General features: G+C 37.0%; 1 pseudogene; it reads right to left on the bottom strand.

The window, feature by feature from the left end:
• Positions 1–9249: 9249 nt before the first annotated feature.
• Positions 9250–16760, bottom strand: part of LOC114030054 — an 81793-nt pseudogene continuing 74282 nt past the window's right edge.

Genomic DNA, 16760 nt, shown 5'->3' with positions numbered 1-16760 from the left:
GTTTTAGAACTATCTGCAAAGATGACAGTTGTAGCATTAGGACTAGGTGAAATCTATGACACAAACAATTTTTAAAAAGTTCCAAATGGTTGAGTGGGTAAGATGTATGATGGAATCAAAGTTTGGACTGTAGAATACATGTATTTTGGGAGGGAGAAGAAGAGCCAGAAAAGAAGAAATAGAAGGCATGGAGTAAAATAGAATCATACGAAGAAGGCAGGTATACAGGACTACTTGGAAGCTGGTATAAATGTACCACCCCTACCCCTGACCCCCATTGCTGCTGAAGTTTATGTAGTTGAAAGTGAATTTTCAAGGAAGTTTGAGGGAAATGTTTTCTGAAAACCTGAAGTTAGCTGTCTGAAATTATAACATCAGCGGTATGATTGAGGGTGAGCATAAAAAAAATAATGTCAGAACTTGATGACACTGATGTTTATTAGATTAGCCTCCTTGTTCCATCTCCTGGCTTCCTTCAAGTGCTAGTTAAAATCTCACCTTCTATAGCAAGCCCTTCCCTGTCCTTCTCAATACCAGTGCTTTCCTTCTCTTAATTATGCCCAATTTATCATATCCATATATGTGTGTATATGTATATATATATATATATATGTATATGTGTTTATGAGTTTGTGTTTATGTGTATCTGTGTGTATATATTGTATGTTTGTTTTACTCCTCCACTAGATGTGATGCTCCTGGAGAAAAGGGACTGCTATTTGTCTATCTTTGTATTTTTAGTACTTAGCATAGTGTCTGGCATGTCATAGTAGGCACTTAATAAATATTTATTGATTGTAATTAAGAAAATAATTAAGGAATAATACATTGGTGAGTCAACATGATTCATTGGAAAGATTGCTGTATTTGGAATAAGAAAATCTAAGTTCAAGTACTGGCTTTGCTACTTACTACCTGTGTTTAACTTTGTAGGCCTCTATTGTCAAATGAGATGGTTGGTTTCATGCACTATATAAACTTCCAGTCTTAAATCTGTGATCCTATATCTTGTCATTGTGAGTATTATTCAGCATATGTTCTGTAGCCATGGTATTATTGGGTTTCCCTCCTTTTCTTGTCCCTTGGGTGAGGTCTATGACTTCTTCTGAGTTCTAAAATCTCCCATTGGCCTTGCCTGTCTAGTTGGTCAAGTGAATAGTGTTCAGCTTAGAATTAAGATAAAATTGCATTCAAATTCATCCTCAGACACTTGTAAGTTGTATGACCTTGGGCAAGTGATTTAATTCTGCTTCAGTTTCCATGACTGTAAAATGAGAATGATAATAGTAACTACCTCATGTGGTTATTGTGAGGCTCAAAGGAGATAATTTTTTTTTTTTTAAAAGTGCTTAGCACAGTGCCTGGCACATAGCAGCGCTTAATAACTGTTTGTTCCCCTCACCCTTGCTTTCCATAGGTTGCAGAAGGGAGCTTCAAACATGTCTAAAGTGGGTAAAGATTACCATGAGCATTGACTATGCAATTGTATTTGACACTAATCTGCTGATTAGCATACATCCAAGAGTAATTTTTGAGTTATTGCATTACCTCACAGTATTTCTCAATTAAAATTATACATTGGTTCCTAGAAAATATAATAATATAATAGGTAGCATTTATAAAGTGCTTACTCTGTGCCAAGTTTTGTGGTCAGGGCTTTATAATTATTATTGAATTTGATTCTCACTACAACTCTGGAAAGTAGGTGTGATTGTTATTCTCATTTTTCAGATGAGGAAACTGAGGGAAACAGAGTTAAGTTATTTGCCCAAAGTCATAAAGCCAGAAGGTACCTGAGGCCAGATTTGAATTCAGGTCTTCCTCACACCTTACTGCACCACCTAGGTCTATAGGAATGGTGTTTAAAGTGTTACAAAGTCCAACTGTGTTAAAGCAGAATTTTATGTCTTCGCAGAGGGATTTGGTTATAATGCATTAATAAATTTATTAAAAAAAAAACATCGATTGGAGGATTTTGATGTGGAATATGTCTTTAGGGATATATGGCATTATCAGAACATTATGAAAGTCTATAGGAGAGAGGTCTAAGGGAAATATTCCAGTTACTTGCAATCTAACAACCAAAAAGGAGGCATTAGATTTGGTAATTGCAAGTTTACTTTATTTCCCTGGAAGGGAATAGTCTGGTCAAGCCTGCACAACCTATGACCTGCCAGAAGATTTTGGACAGCCCAAGAAAAATGGACAGGTTCCTCAGGCTTCAGGTTGTGCAGGCGTAGTCTAAGTAGAAGCCAGATTATTTGGGTTTCACAATAGATGGTGAGAACATGAAGTTGGTAGAAATGCACACAACAGTTATTATTAACAGTACTTAGCAACTCTCTCTTCCTTTAATGGAACAGAAAAGTTTTTTTTGCATACTTTCTACTCTCTGGAATAACTGAGCAGAGGCATCAAAATATGGAAGCAAAATATTTCATTTTTCCAGGTCATACTTTTATCTTTTTTTTCAGTCTGAAAAAGGTTACTTAGGTAATATTTTAAAATGTCATTCCAATTTGCTTATTTGCATCTCCCCTTATATTTATCAATGTCTAATTAACCATCAAAATACATATTCTCTACAAAAAAGTGACCCCAAGGTCTTTGGCAAAAATGATTCCTTCTTAAAGGGACCAAGTCTTTTTGGTTCGCTGAAGATTTTAAACAAAAAGCATATTTTTAAACACAATTACACAATGGTTTCATCATGGGGAAATGCTCTGTTAATTAAGAAAATTCATGTGTGTGCTTATAGTCATGTTTTCCTCTTGTCACTTGCAATTTAATCATGGCTATCAATGACTATGTCATCAGACGACCTTGCATAGTTCCTCGTTCCATGTTGTATTATTATTATTGTTGTTGTTGTTGTTGTTGTTCAGTCATTTCAGTGGTGTCCAACTCTTTATGACCCAAGTTGGTGTTTTCTTGGCAAAGATACTGGAATGGTTTGCCATTTCCTTCTCCAGCTCATTTTACAGATAAGGAAACTGAGACTAACAGAGTTAAGTGACTTGCTCAAGTTTACAGAAGTGTCTGAGGCTGGATTTGAACTCAGGGAGGTGAGTCTTCCTGACTCCAGGACTTACACTCTATCCACTCTGCCTCCTAGCTGCTCCATTTTGGTTTTTATTTATGGGCAAACTCTTCTTGCATGTGCATAAGTCTATTTCTGTACAAATTTAGAGGTATTACAATACAGATTATTAGTTTTATGTATCACAAAAGCTTGGAGCCCCCAGAGCAGAGCGACTTTTAACTGTCAGGCCAGAGATGAGGATTACTAACTTGTTAAATCTTGTATGTTGAAATTATCCCATATTCAAAGATACACACTCAGAACTCAATTAAAAGCAGATCATACTTTTTTTCTAGATCAAGCAAATTTTAAATGCTATTGAAATAGTAAAGAAACAGCTCAGGAGAAACAGACTTAGGAGTTAAAACTCTGCCTTTTAAAATGGAATAATAGAAAAAATAAAATGGAATAATAGGAAAATAAAGGAAAAATGAGAGACTAAATTTTTCCCCACAAAAGTTCTTAAGAGAGACAATTCTCCAATAGGTTCAGCTTAGATCATTTGTTCCATAAAATGGAGGTATTCCCTGGGGCTGCTCACCACTCAACACAGTCATTAATCTCTCTCTTTCTGATTCTCATTGCAGACCCTGTGCCTTTTTATCTTCAGAAGTTAGGGAGTGAAATGTTACTTCTTAGCTTGCTAAATCCACATAGGATTTTAGGGACACTGTTACCTTATGTTTCATTTTCATTTGACAATCAATGTGCCTCCCTTTATGTGTTAGTTTGTGTTTCTTTATCAATCTGCATGCAGACATCACAGTCACTCCTGCTACTGTTGCGGGTGGCTGTGCTCCTCCCTAAAAATCTAAACTAAAATTTGTGCCTAATCACTTCATCTCAGCACCATCCCTTCAGAGTCTCTATGCTCATTGCCAAAACTGCAATCCAAGAGATTTTGTTCTGCTTCAGTTCCCATCATACATTTTCCATATCCTAAAGACACTAAGGCTATATTTAGATATCCATCTCAATTTTACAATCTGAGGAAAATAAGGCCTGGAGAGACTGAATAACTTGCCCACATGCCCAAAGTCATATAAGTTATTTAGGGGTAAAATGGGGAAGAGATAGGGTATTAGAGGCCAAGCTTAATCTTTTCCTTTCTTCATAGTAGCTATTACCTATACAACAAGTTTCTTTTTTTAACCAGTAACACATTACCAAAGATTTTTAAAATGTCCTATTTACAATGGCACCTGGATATTAAGATTATGCTTTAAGACACTCTCATTCACCCCCCTTTTAGGTGTCATTGTGGTTCAATTACTGTAGTTTGGCCAGATCAATAAATTTCAACAATGTATTGATTTATTTTATTATATGAGATAATTGTGTACTCTAGAAAAAGTGCTGGTTTTGGAGTTAGAGTATCTGGCTGCAAATCCCAGTTCTACCACTTTCTACCTGTATGACCACTGACATATCATTTCCTATCTCTAGACCTCAGTTTCCTGAAATGAAAAAGGAATAGATTAGACTAAATGACCTCTGACATTCCTTTTTTTTCCCTCTGAAACTGAGGTATGGTAAATTCATATGGTAAAGAATTGCTTCTGTGATCCAGTAGAGGAGAGATTCAGTTATGAATCAATGGCTACTAGTTCTATTTTCTAGACTATACCTACGTAACTGGTTGGTCATTATGGGTCATATTTATTTTCATTCTTGACATTTTTGGAAGTCAGTAAATCTTGTCCTATAACTTTTAGATCACTTTTCCAGGGAGCAGTTTACTTTGCCTACAGGAAGATTTTCCATAATCTCATAGCCTTAATCTTACTGAGTGTTTAGAAAGTGGGATTTGTGCTAAAAAATCCGTAATTACTTCAAAAGCTTATTCCTCCATCTTGTAGACTCCCCATGCTTGAGGCTACTGATCTGTGTGTGCTACCCTTCATTATCTAATTTTTATTTTTATTTTTATTCTTAAACTCTTTTCCAGTGCTTAGCACCATTTTCACTTTAGTCCTACAAAGTGTAAGAAGACCTGGGGCCTCAAAGAGAGGAGCCAAAGACAGTCATGGAAAAGTATATACCCTTTCCAGTCTAGCACCTGCCTATTGCTCTGGGTAAACTGCTGACTTGTAAAGGCTGTTCACACAGTTTCTGAGTAATCTAATTATGGGAGCTGAGCCAGGACGGTTTATCCCAAACATAGCAATTCACACTGACATTAAAAAAAGAAGCGGGGGAGGGGGGAGTAAGGAGGAGGGCTAGTCAAAAACTTTGCAATTACCAGTGCACTACGAGTTGAGTGCCTGATTAAATTCGTTTTGTCTTTTCAATCACAGCTCTCAAGTAAAGAGTGTCTCTTCTCCCTTGCAATCTGGACATCTTGACAGCCAGATTTAATTTTGTATTGCTTTCTGACTGATATGGAGTGACATGTATTAGGGTCCAAGTTGGCATGCTAGATGAGTGACATTATGCTCTGGATCTTTCAAACCCATGTGTCCATCCACTTCTCTGCAGCTCAGGCAATAACAGAGACAGAGATCCAACACTACATATATATAGCTGTGTCCTGGAAATTAAGTCGACCTTTCATCCTTAAGAGTTGGTCATTGGAGAACAGACTGAGGATGTGGTGGCTGATGGACTTACCTTTCACCGTTCTAGTAATCCAGAACATCAGCTTCCAGTTCACTCTAGAAATTTATTTGCCTACTATGGCATGCCAGGCACTTTGATGAAATTGTTGCAATTGCCCAAAGCCCAGCAAATAGATGAGGTCTGACCCGGCAAAAGCTGCAACTCTGCCCTCTGAGACAGTATCATATATTCAAGATCCATGGTATTCAAAGAAATTGCAAATTTGCCATTGGCTGTTTTAAAATAATAGGATACTGGCACCTGTGCCTTTAGGTGCCTAGACAGTGAATGAGATTGTAAGGGTTCATGTATTTGATTAAGGGGCTTGGAAGCCAGTCCAGGAATCTATCTATAACCCATGTCATATCATTCCTACAAATCTAAGCGAGAAAACCAATACTATATATTTAGGCACCAACTTTGGAAAGCAAAATATACACTCCTGGCTAGTCTTTCTGCTTCTTGCTCAGAAAGACAATACTTCCTTCCTCCCTTTCTTCTTCCTTAGTCTTTGCCTCCCTCCCTCCTTACTCCTTCTTTCCCTTCCTTCCTCCCTTTCTCCTTCCCTCCTTTCCTTCCTTCTTTCCTTCTTTCCTTCCTTCCCCCTTTTAATGTATGAAAGATAGCAGCATGTATTTAGCATACAAATTGAAAAAGGACCCTATTAAAAAATACATAGTCCTTCAGGGAAAGCTAAAATAATAGAAGACACATAGAACATGATTCTTTCATCATTCTGGACATTAAACAAAGGAAAGTTTTTGACAATAGAAATATGCAGAATTCCAGCTTTTTACCTTAAAATCTACAACAATTGCATAAGTAACCCTTAACTTTAATTTATTTGCAAAAGAGGAAGAGTGACACAGACAAGGGAGCTGCATCAGATAGTTTGCTCAGGTGAACACAGGACACAAATATTACCCATAAACAAAACTCAGAGACTTAACATTAAAGAGGAAAGAGACATACTAGTCAGTCAACATTAAAAATGTTATGATGATGATCAGTAAAGTAGACTCCAAAACAATAGACATGAGGTATGATTTTGCTAAAACCAACAAACAAAAAACAACAACAAACCCCTACAACGATACACACACAAGAATTAAGGATCAGAAATGTTGTCAAGGTTAATACTGAAATACATATAGAGTTTCAAATGCTGTATACAGAAATTTTGATGTTTAACCCTAAATTCAAACTTGGTTTCAGACATTTACTAGTTGCGAAACCTTCAGCAACTCACTTAATCTCTCTTTACCCATTTTCTGATCTGTAAAATGGAGATAATAATAGCACCTACCTCACAGTATTATTTTGAGGATAAATTGAGATAATATTTGTAAGTCATTTGGCTAATCTTAATATAATATATAAATCCTAGCTGTTGTTATTTCTATTTACTAGCATTGTTGTTTGATTTTTACTGAATCATTAATGCTACAAAATTAGGAAGAACAATAGCATGTGCCCTGAAACCCCGGGTTCTAATCTCAACTCTGTTACTAAAAAGTCGTATGACCATGGCCAAGCTATTTATTTCTTTTCTCCAGACCCCAATTTACTCTGTAAAACAGGGGACATGGGCTAAATTATTTCTAAGATTCACTACAATTTTAGGTGTCTGTGGCTTTATAGATGCTGGGCATGTTACATATGTACTACAAAAGTTCAAGACAATAAGTTCTCAGAAGGTATCATGTAAACCAGAAATCAATAATTTTACCCAACCCATCTTGTATATTGACCTCTGTTACCAAAGATTTTCTTCATGTTTGTGTAATTTAACCAGTGGTCTCAATCTGTTCCTTGTATAGGCAAGGTCTGTGTAGAATCATTAAACTGGAAGGAGCATTAGTCAGATGAGACATAGGTTCTAATCCCTCTATCATCATCATTAACTAACAGGGACCCTGAGAAAACCATTTAACTTCTATATCTCACTTTTCTCATGTATAAAATTGGGACAATAATACCTGTTCTTCCTACTTTACAGTGTTATGATTAAATTCTAAAGAGGTAATAGCTGCTAAAATACCTTGGAGCATACATATAAAGCTCCATCCAAGTGCAAAGTATCATTATTTCTTCTTTTAGTTCATTTCACTTCTCCATTTCTCATACAAGTGTATAATACTGATGTTCTGGGGTTATTTATGGCTATCTCCTCACTAATTCCCCACCTCTACTCCATTGACTTAAAGGACAAGTTTAAAAAAAAAAGTTTTAAAGCTGTTTTTAGAAAAATGCAACTTGGCAGACATCTAGATTTAGGTAGATGGAGATACAGTGTCCCAAAATTCTTAGTGCAGTTTAAGGAAATACAAAGTATAAAAAATTTACATAAAATATTTTTATATTCTGTACATCATGTAATACAATATATACTATGTATGTGTACATGCATGTACCACTTATATACATACACAGGTGTACGTGTTTATATACACGCATGCATGAGCGAATACATATATGTATATGTAAATATAGACAAATAAAAAATGCAGGTCAAATTTCCATTTTCCTTGTGGTAAAACTGAAATGAAAAAGGCATCATAACCTCTTTACACAGGTTTGTTATTGTTGTTGTTGTTATTATTATTATTATTACATTCATATTTTTAGTACCTAGTTCATGTAAAGGACTCCACAAGTGTAACTGTATTATTGGACTCCCGGATGATTTAAAGATATCCCCTGTGTGCAAAAGCATTGGGTTCCCTCAACAGATTTTACTTTTTTGATGAATCTCAAAGCATTTTCATTATCAAACATCTGTCAGGGTACTTTGAGTGTGATGTGGATATTAGCATTTAGTCCACATTGAAAAATAAAAGACAGATGCCTGCTTCTTTTTCTAAAAGAAATTGGATTCTTTATTTTCATTAAACACTAAGGTCATAGCACTTAATTTTATTTCCTTCCCTCCAGTCAATTCTCTTTTCCACTCCCCTCCTGCCCTGTCCTCTCCTCTCTTCTGCTCTCCTCTCCTCTGCTCTTCTTTTCTCTTCTCTTCTTCTCTCCTCTCCCTCTTTGTCCCCCTCCTTTCTTTTCCTCCTTCCCCCTTCTCTTTCAATTTGAAAACCATTCTTAGGTGAGGGTGAGAGTGGGATGGGACATGACCAGAGCACCCTTTCATACTTAAAGTTATATTTAAGAACTTTGTCTCAGGTTTAAACTTTGGAAAAGTTAAGGGAAGAGGTGGAGCCAAGATGGTGGAGGGAAAGCAGTGACTTGCTTGAGCTCTTCCCCAAACCCCTCCAAATACTTATAAAAAAATGGCTCTAAACAAATTCTAAAGCAGCAGAACCCACAAAAAGACAGAGTGAAACAAATTTCCAGCCAAAGACAGCCTGGATGGTTGATCAGAAAGGTATATCGAGCTGGGCAGGGAGAGGAGTGCAGTTTGGCATGGGTCCGCAGGCCACAGCGACCCTGGAGCAGGCCTCAGAGGACTTAATCACAGCCAGCTGTGGCACTTTCCACACTTCTCAACCAATGAATGCCAAAGACAACTTGGAAGGTCAGTGGGAAAAGTCTGTGACTGGTGAGAGAGGAGCTAGGTCTCAGCCACAAGTCTTGAGCGCGGCCCGGGGCCTGAGCTTCTGGCCCACAGACTGAGGGGGAATCCAGTGGCTGATCACAGGGGGATTGCAGGGTTCTCTTTGCCAATGCTGAGGCAGGAATCTCTTGCTTTACCAATGCTTGGATTTAGGTCACAGTTCTGAGGGGCGGTCCTGGGGCAGGGAGGAGTGCTGGCATGGTGGAGCTTGTTGTGGCTGTGGAGAGGAAACATCTCGCCTCTTATCATAGCACCATGGAAGAACTGAAAATTTTCAGATCCCTACAAGTATCTCTGAAAACAGCTGTACAAACCCCTGAAACTTGGGACAGTATATTCTCCACATTGGAATCAGACTTTTTCCTTAACAAAGAGTTTAAAACTCAAATAATTCACCAGGATCATGAGTAAGCAGCACAAAAAAAGTCAGACTATATTATCTTACATTGGTGACAAAGAAGATCAAAACATACAAACAGAAGAAGACAATGAAGCCAAAGCTCCTATATACAAAGCATCTAAGAAAAATATGAATCAGTCCTAGTCCTTGGAAGAAGTCAAAAGGGATTTTGAGAAGCAAGTAAGAGAAGTAGAGGAAAAACTGAGAGTGATGCAAGAAAATCATGAAAAACAAGTCAACAGCTTACTAAAGGAGACCCAAAAAGATACTGAAGAAAATAACACCTTAAAAAATAGCCTAACCCAAATGGCAAAAGAGCTCCAAAAAGCCAATGAGGAGAAGAATGCCCTAAAAAGTAAAATTGGCCAAATGGAAAAGGAAGTACAAAAGCTTACTGAAGAAAATACTTCCTTAAAAATTAAAGTAGAGCAATTGGAATCTAGTGATTTTATGAGAAATCAAGACACTGTAAAACAAATCCAAAAGAATGAAAAATTAGAAAATAATGTGAAATATCTCATTGGAAAAACGACTGACCTGGAAAATAGATCCAGGGAGAATTTAAAAATTATTGGACTATCTGAAAGCCATGATCAAAAAAAGAGCCTAGACATCATCTTTCAAGAAATTATCAAGGAAAACTGCCCTGATATTGTAGAACCAGAAGGCAAAATAGAAATGGAAAGAATCCACCGATCTCCTCCTGAAAGAGATCCCCAACAGAAAACTTCTAGGAATATTGTAGCCAAATTCCAGAGTTCCCAGGTCAAGGAGAAAATATTACAAGCAGCCAGAAAGAAACAATTCAAGTATTGTGGAAACACAATCAGGATAACACAAGATTTAGCAGCTTCTACATTAAGGAGCTGCAGGGCATGGAATATAATATTCCAGAGGGCAAAGGAGACAGGATTACAACCAAGAATCACCTACCTAGCAAAACTGAGTATAATTCTTCAGAGGAAAAAATGGTCATTCAGTGAATTAGAGGACTTTCAAGCATTTGTGATGAAAAGGCCAGAGCTGAATAGAAAATTTGATTTTCAAATACAAGACTTAAGTGGAACATGAAGAGGTAAACAAGAATAAGAAAATCGTAAGAGACTTATTAAGGTTGAACTGTTTACATTCATGCATGGAAAGATGATATTTGTAACTCATGAGACCTTTGTCAGTATTAGGGTAGTTGGAGGGGAAAAATTATATGTACATATATATAGATATAGATAGATAGAGGGCACAGGGTGAGTTGAAAATGAAGGGGTCATATCTGGTGAATAAAATTAAAGGGTGAGAGAGGATTACACTAGGAGAAGGAGAAAGGGAGAAGTAGAACAGGGTAAATTATCTCACAAAAAAAAATAGAAAAGGAAAGGCTCTCACAGTGGAGGGGAAATGGGGGAAGGTGAGAGGGAGTGAATGAATCTTATTCTCATAGGATTTGACTTAATGAGGGAATAACATACACACTCAATTGGGTATGGAAATCTGTCTTACCATACAGGAAAATGGGGGAGGAAGGGGAGAAGAGAGTAGGGGGATGATCGAGAGGAGGGCAGATTGGGAAAGGGGGTAATTGGAAGCAAATACTTCTGAGGAGGGACAGGGTCAAAAGAAAGAATAGAATAAATGGGGGGGCAGGATAGGATTAAGGGAAATAGAGTTAGTTTTTGACAGCATGTCTACTATGGAAGTGTTTTGCATAACTGCACATATATAACCTGTATTTAGTTGCTTGCCTTATCAATGAGCGTGAGTGGGGAGGGAAGAAGGGAGAAAATTTGGAACCCAAAGTTTTAAAAACGTGTTTGAAAAAATGTTTTCACATGCAGCTGGGAAATAAGAAATACAGGAAATGGGGTACAGAAATCCATCCTGTCCTACAGGAAAATTGAAGGGGAAGGGGATAAGAGAAGGGGGAAGAGATAGAAGGGAAGGCAGACTAGAGGAAGGGGTATTCAGAATGTATGTCATCTTGGGGTGGGGGACGGGCATGATGGGGTGAAAACTTGGAACTCAAAATCTTGTGGAAGTAGATGTTGAAAGCAAAAAAAAATTAATAAAAATTACCATTAAAAAAAAAAAAAGAAAAAGAAAAGAAAAGTTAACACTTCTGTCAGTAGACGCCAAGACAAGGAAGCCTCAGAGTGACTCAGAGAAGTCTGAGGCAAACAGGGAAGTGGAAAAAATAGTATAACTAGTTAGTGATTAAAAAATTATCTGAGATATTGATGTACACTTGCTCCCCCTCCCCATCACCAAGACAACCTGGAAGGAATTGTGGCTGCTCATTTGACAGCAACCTCCTCTCATCCTGTTTTACAAACATGGCTAACATGTAAAATGACTTTATGGTTACAAAGTGCTTTTCATATAATAGCTCATTCGATCCTGACAACAGTCCTAGGAGGTTGGTAGCAAGTTAATTTCCACACCACAGATGGACAAATAGAGATTTAGGGAGTTTAAGTGATACCCCACTGCCCTTTATTCACAGTAAACCTATTCTTCACCCTTATCTTGATTTCTAATTCAGTAGCCCACTTCTATTCTCCAAGGATGTTTCACTTCTTGTACATTTACTTATTCCATTTGTAGGATGGAGTGCCCCAAAATTATCTACTCCAAGTTCAAGTGACCCTGCTTGTCTACATCACCTACCACATCACACACAAGTTCCCACTCACTTTCCAGTTTTTATGGTCAGTCAGAGGAGTTGTCTAATTCACAGCCAAGCATTAAACAAAAAAATAGCAACACAACATTTTTCACACACACCTGAGGTAAGTGTTTCCAAAAGTATCCACAATATCAGTGGAAAGAGTAGACAGGAACATGCATGTGTAAGCATGAGAGGCACACATATAAGGAACACATGAGACTAAGACATCTATGGAGAAATTCACACAAGGTACACACATGGAAAACATGACCCAGATATACATTCACACATACATGTATGTATGCATATAACATACATATGTGTATACTACACATACACAATACACATGCATGTATATGCATGAGTGTAGCATGACTTGGAGATACACACATATAAATACCCATATATATGTGTGTGCATATGTGTGTTTGTGTATGTATGCGTGTGTCATATCATATACACCTTTATGCACACACTTGTGTATACATATTTGTATGTGTGTGTGTATGCATGCAGACATGTATGCATGTATACACACACACACAGAGGAGCAATTCATGTTTTTGACAGTGTTCAGATAGATCTGTCTTTGCCTGACACCTCTTTACTTGATGCTGCTATATAGAATCCTGCTCTACGGGACACTACTTAGCTGGATGCCATCGTACTGCCAGATGATGTTCTGTCAAATATTCCTCTGGTGGGTGCTGCTGTACACTTTTGGCTAGAAGCTGCTCAGCTAGATGGTTCTGGAGTAGGTGCTATTGATTGCCTCCACCTTCTGACTCTGGTAAAATTCTTGGCTATTTCATCTTTAATGGAATAGGTACTATCATACTCTTTTGTAGCTTAAAGCCCACATTAACGTCCCATTTGACAAAATAAGCAAAGACAAACTGGATATATTCAACATTTTAATTTTTTTTTGAGAAGACATAAAATGTTGCTGGGGATAGTAAAACTCCTGCCCTTCAGGTTTCCTGTCTTATTGTTCTAGACTGGGGGGTTTTAAGTTTCTTATCTCTCTAGCAGGAAATTCTATGATCCATAGCTCAAGTTCTTTAGAATAAAGAACAGGGCTTTCACAGGTATCTAATGTACTTAGGCTTACTCTTCTGTTTGGACAAAATTCCTGGCCTCTGTTCTTGGAGTCTTAGTAGGTAATCTCACATTTCCTTATAATGTGAATTCTGCATGTTGACCAATTTTAATTCCTGAAGGCTAAATTATAATCCAGGTAGTGGTTATTTGCCTAATAACTACCAAAAATACGCTAGTATCTAGGTTTTGACCTTTCTTCATTTTGTTTGTTTTTTCTTTATTCTTTGTTGTTGTGCTTGCATGTTTTCCCCTTATTCCTCTTATGTTTCCCCACCAGTAGGCCAGCATAATCATAGAGACTTAACCCTTGGTGGCAAGGTCATCCTTTGTTTCCCCCTGGTTAACTGAATTCTAGCCTTTCTTACACAGAGATACCAGTTTAAAGCCTTAGAGGAGTTTGGGGACAAATTTTGTTATATTTATATACCCATTTAAAGTCTACAATTCTCTTTACAAGTATTTCTCATTTGTTCTTCAATATAATCCTGTAATATAGATACCACAGATATTATTCTTTCCATTTTATAGTTGAACAGGCCTAGAAAGTCCAGGGGGAGGTCAAATAAAGCTTAGAGAGCATATGAGGCAAAGGCGTAACTCACACCTATTGGAAGTCTTTTTACTGGAGTCCTCAAAAAGTTCCTTTTAGATATGATGTAGTTTTGTTATTGGTTCCTGGTAGATCTATGAATCTGTGTCCCATATGTGTTTGGACTATAAGACAAAGATGGGAAGTCTTCTGACTTTTCAAGTTTTCAAGGTTCTACTTTGTCCAAGACAGGGGAAGTTAGCCGAGGCATTCCCAACATCCCAATTAATTCCTTCTCAGAGGCAATATCTGATCAAATCAGTTGATTAATTCTGTATCTCTACTGGGCCAGGTTGATTTATTTTATAAATGACCTCTAAGGTGTGACCAAGTTTCCTTAGACAATCCAAAAACTTTGTATATGTTACTTCCAGTTCATCTAGTAGCTTATCAGAAATACATAGATTGATTAAAGCCTTTTCACACTTTGTTGGAATGCCAAGACACATTTCTACCTGATTAAAATAATCAGAAATAGCATTTCATCACTTACTTTAGGTGGTATGTGTTGATTTGACTTATTTATTCAATTGATCATAAACTTATAAAAGTTATATTTTAGTGTAGCAGTTTTTATTGGGTTTTGTTTATTTATTTTTGTTCATCTATTTTTGTTTCTGTATTGCAGAGATGATGATAATTATGAACACAAAACTCAAGACTGGGCCTCCTACATTGAGTAGGAGAGATACTTACTTACAATTGAATATTCCATTTTCATTTCCTTGCAATTGATAAATTATGGATCAACAGAATACACCTGAGTTTTTCCTACCACTATTCTTTCAGAAGCTAAATAAAATTATGACTTTCTGTTTGTTTCAATACAGAATTGAAAGTGGGGGAAAAATCCCAAGGAAACATAATCAGAACAAATAAATATTCCAAATCTTCTTCTTGCAACCACTTTATTTCCGAGCTTCCTTCATTTTGGAGCTATGCTTAAGTTATCTTACCACACCTTTACCAGAAAACCTCTCAAGGGAAATAATTCAATTTAGTGGAAGCCACCTTCATTCGGAAGTATCCTTTGATTTAAAGACACAGCTGAAGTAATTCAATTGAATAGAAACTCTATCTTCTAAAGAGAGATGCATAATATATCACTTGTTTTTGGGCCTTTATATGAGTGTGCGTGTGTGTGTGTGTGTGTGTGTGTGTGTGTGTGTATACATACATATTTGGATATTATGATACATACATTTGGAGAATATACTGAAGAAACTTGGCTCAATTGTTCTGGTTAAATTCTATCTTCAAAAGCAATAGTTTCATTTGCCAAAGTTTAGCCTAAATTTAGAGATGTTCTTTCCCTTAATTTCTTAAAAATGGTTGTTTTTCCCCCTTTCTTCCTTAAATAACATTTCTGGATTCTCAAACTTACTCTCTTGTTTTATTCTTGAGATGGATACTGGATATAGCTAAGAAATTATCACCCAAACTATTTGTATTACCTAAGTTAACTTAAGATGTATAAGATTTTGCTTATTTAAATATAGAGATCTATTTCCATGCTTCCTGACTATCTTGCTCAATCTTTAGTTGACTTCTAATCCCTACTAGTTTTATCCTATTGTTTTTATGTTCAAAGATCCTTTAAATATCTAGGTCTACATCTAGATATTTAATGAAGAATGGAGTATCCAAGATTTTAGAGTAAAGGGAGCACACTAGCCAAACTGCAAACATTCCTCTATAAACAACTTTAAAATAATTCATTAAATCAAATTCTAAATTGGCATAACCAAGAAACGATCTAGGTAAGACTTTTTTTTTTTTTAGTCCAGGAAAACTTAGGTTAGAAGGAGAGGTCTATGGAACTGGGGTGGGGGTTAGCTAGGGAGTTGTACTGCAACAAAACCAGCTGTAGGCCTCAGAGGTGGTGGGGTGGCAGCAGTGCAGCAGTACTGGGAGCTCTGACCAACCAGAGATGATAAGAGGATTGATCACCTGGTCAGAAAGAGGTACTGTGGCTCTCATGTGCTGTCACTGGGTGCAGACCAGGCACAATTTGGCAACTACATTGTTCATTACCCTCTTCAGGTCACACTTCAAGCGCAGACAGGAGTGTTTGAAACTGCAGAGACTAGGCCTAGTTGCAGGTGGAAGTTATAGAGAAGAGAAGGATTGTGGCCATGAAACAGCAGGGACTATACCTGGGTAAGGACCAGAGCAAAGACCAGGAGAGAAGTGACCACATTTCTCCCTTGATCATACTAACTTGGAAGCATTGAAAAACTGCAGGCCTCCAGAATAAACTGTGAAAACAGCAGGGTGAAAAAGCCTGAACCTTGGGACAGTAAGTCACTCCCTCATCCAATTGGACCCATTCCTTGGACCTCCCCAGAAAAGAGAAGAACCAACTCTAACATTAAGGGCAAAGTCAAGAAATAGGATGGAAAAATGAGTAAACAAAAGCAAAAAAGCCTGATCATAAAAATCTACTATGATGACAAGGACGTCAAGAAACAAATTCAGAAGACTATGACATAAAACATAAAAGCAAAGCCTCAAAGGAAAAAAAAAATCTAATTGGACACAAGCCCAACAAGAATTACTAGAAGAGCTAAAAAGCTTTTTTTAAAGTACCAAGAGTGATTTAAAAAAAAAAATCAAACTATAGCAGTAGAGGAAAAAAAAGAGAACAATACAAGGGAACTATAAAAAAGATTTAACAGCTTGGTAAAAGAAGAAAGAAGAAGAAGAAGAAGAAGAAAAGAAGAAGAAGAAGAAGAAGAAGAAGAAGAAGAAGAAGAAGAAGAA

Source organism: Vombatus ursinus, unplaced genomic scaffold (assembly GCF_900497805.2).
Source record: "Vombatus ursinus unplaced genomic scaffold, bare-nosed wombat genome assembly UNPS02014945.1, whole genome shotgun sequence".
In the NCBI taxonomy this organism is placed as follows: domain Eukaryota; kingdom Metazoa; phylum Chordata; class Mammalia; order Diprotodontia; family Vombatidae; genus Vombatus; species Vombatus ursinus.
Note: the sequence above shows the minus strand (reverse complement) of the source record. Positions and strands in the feature narration are given on the sequence as shown.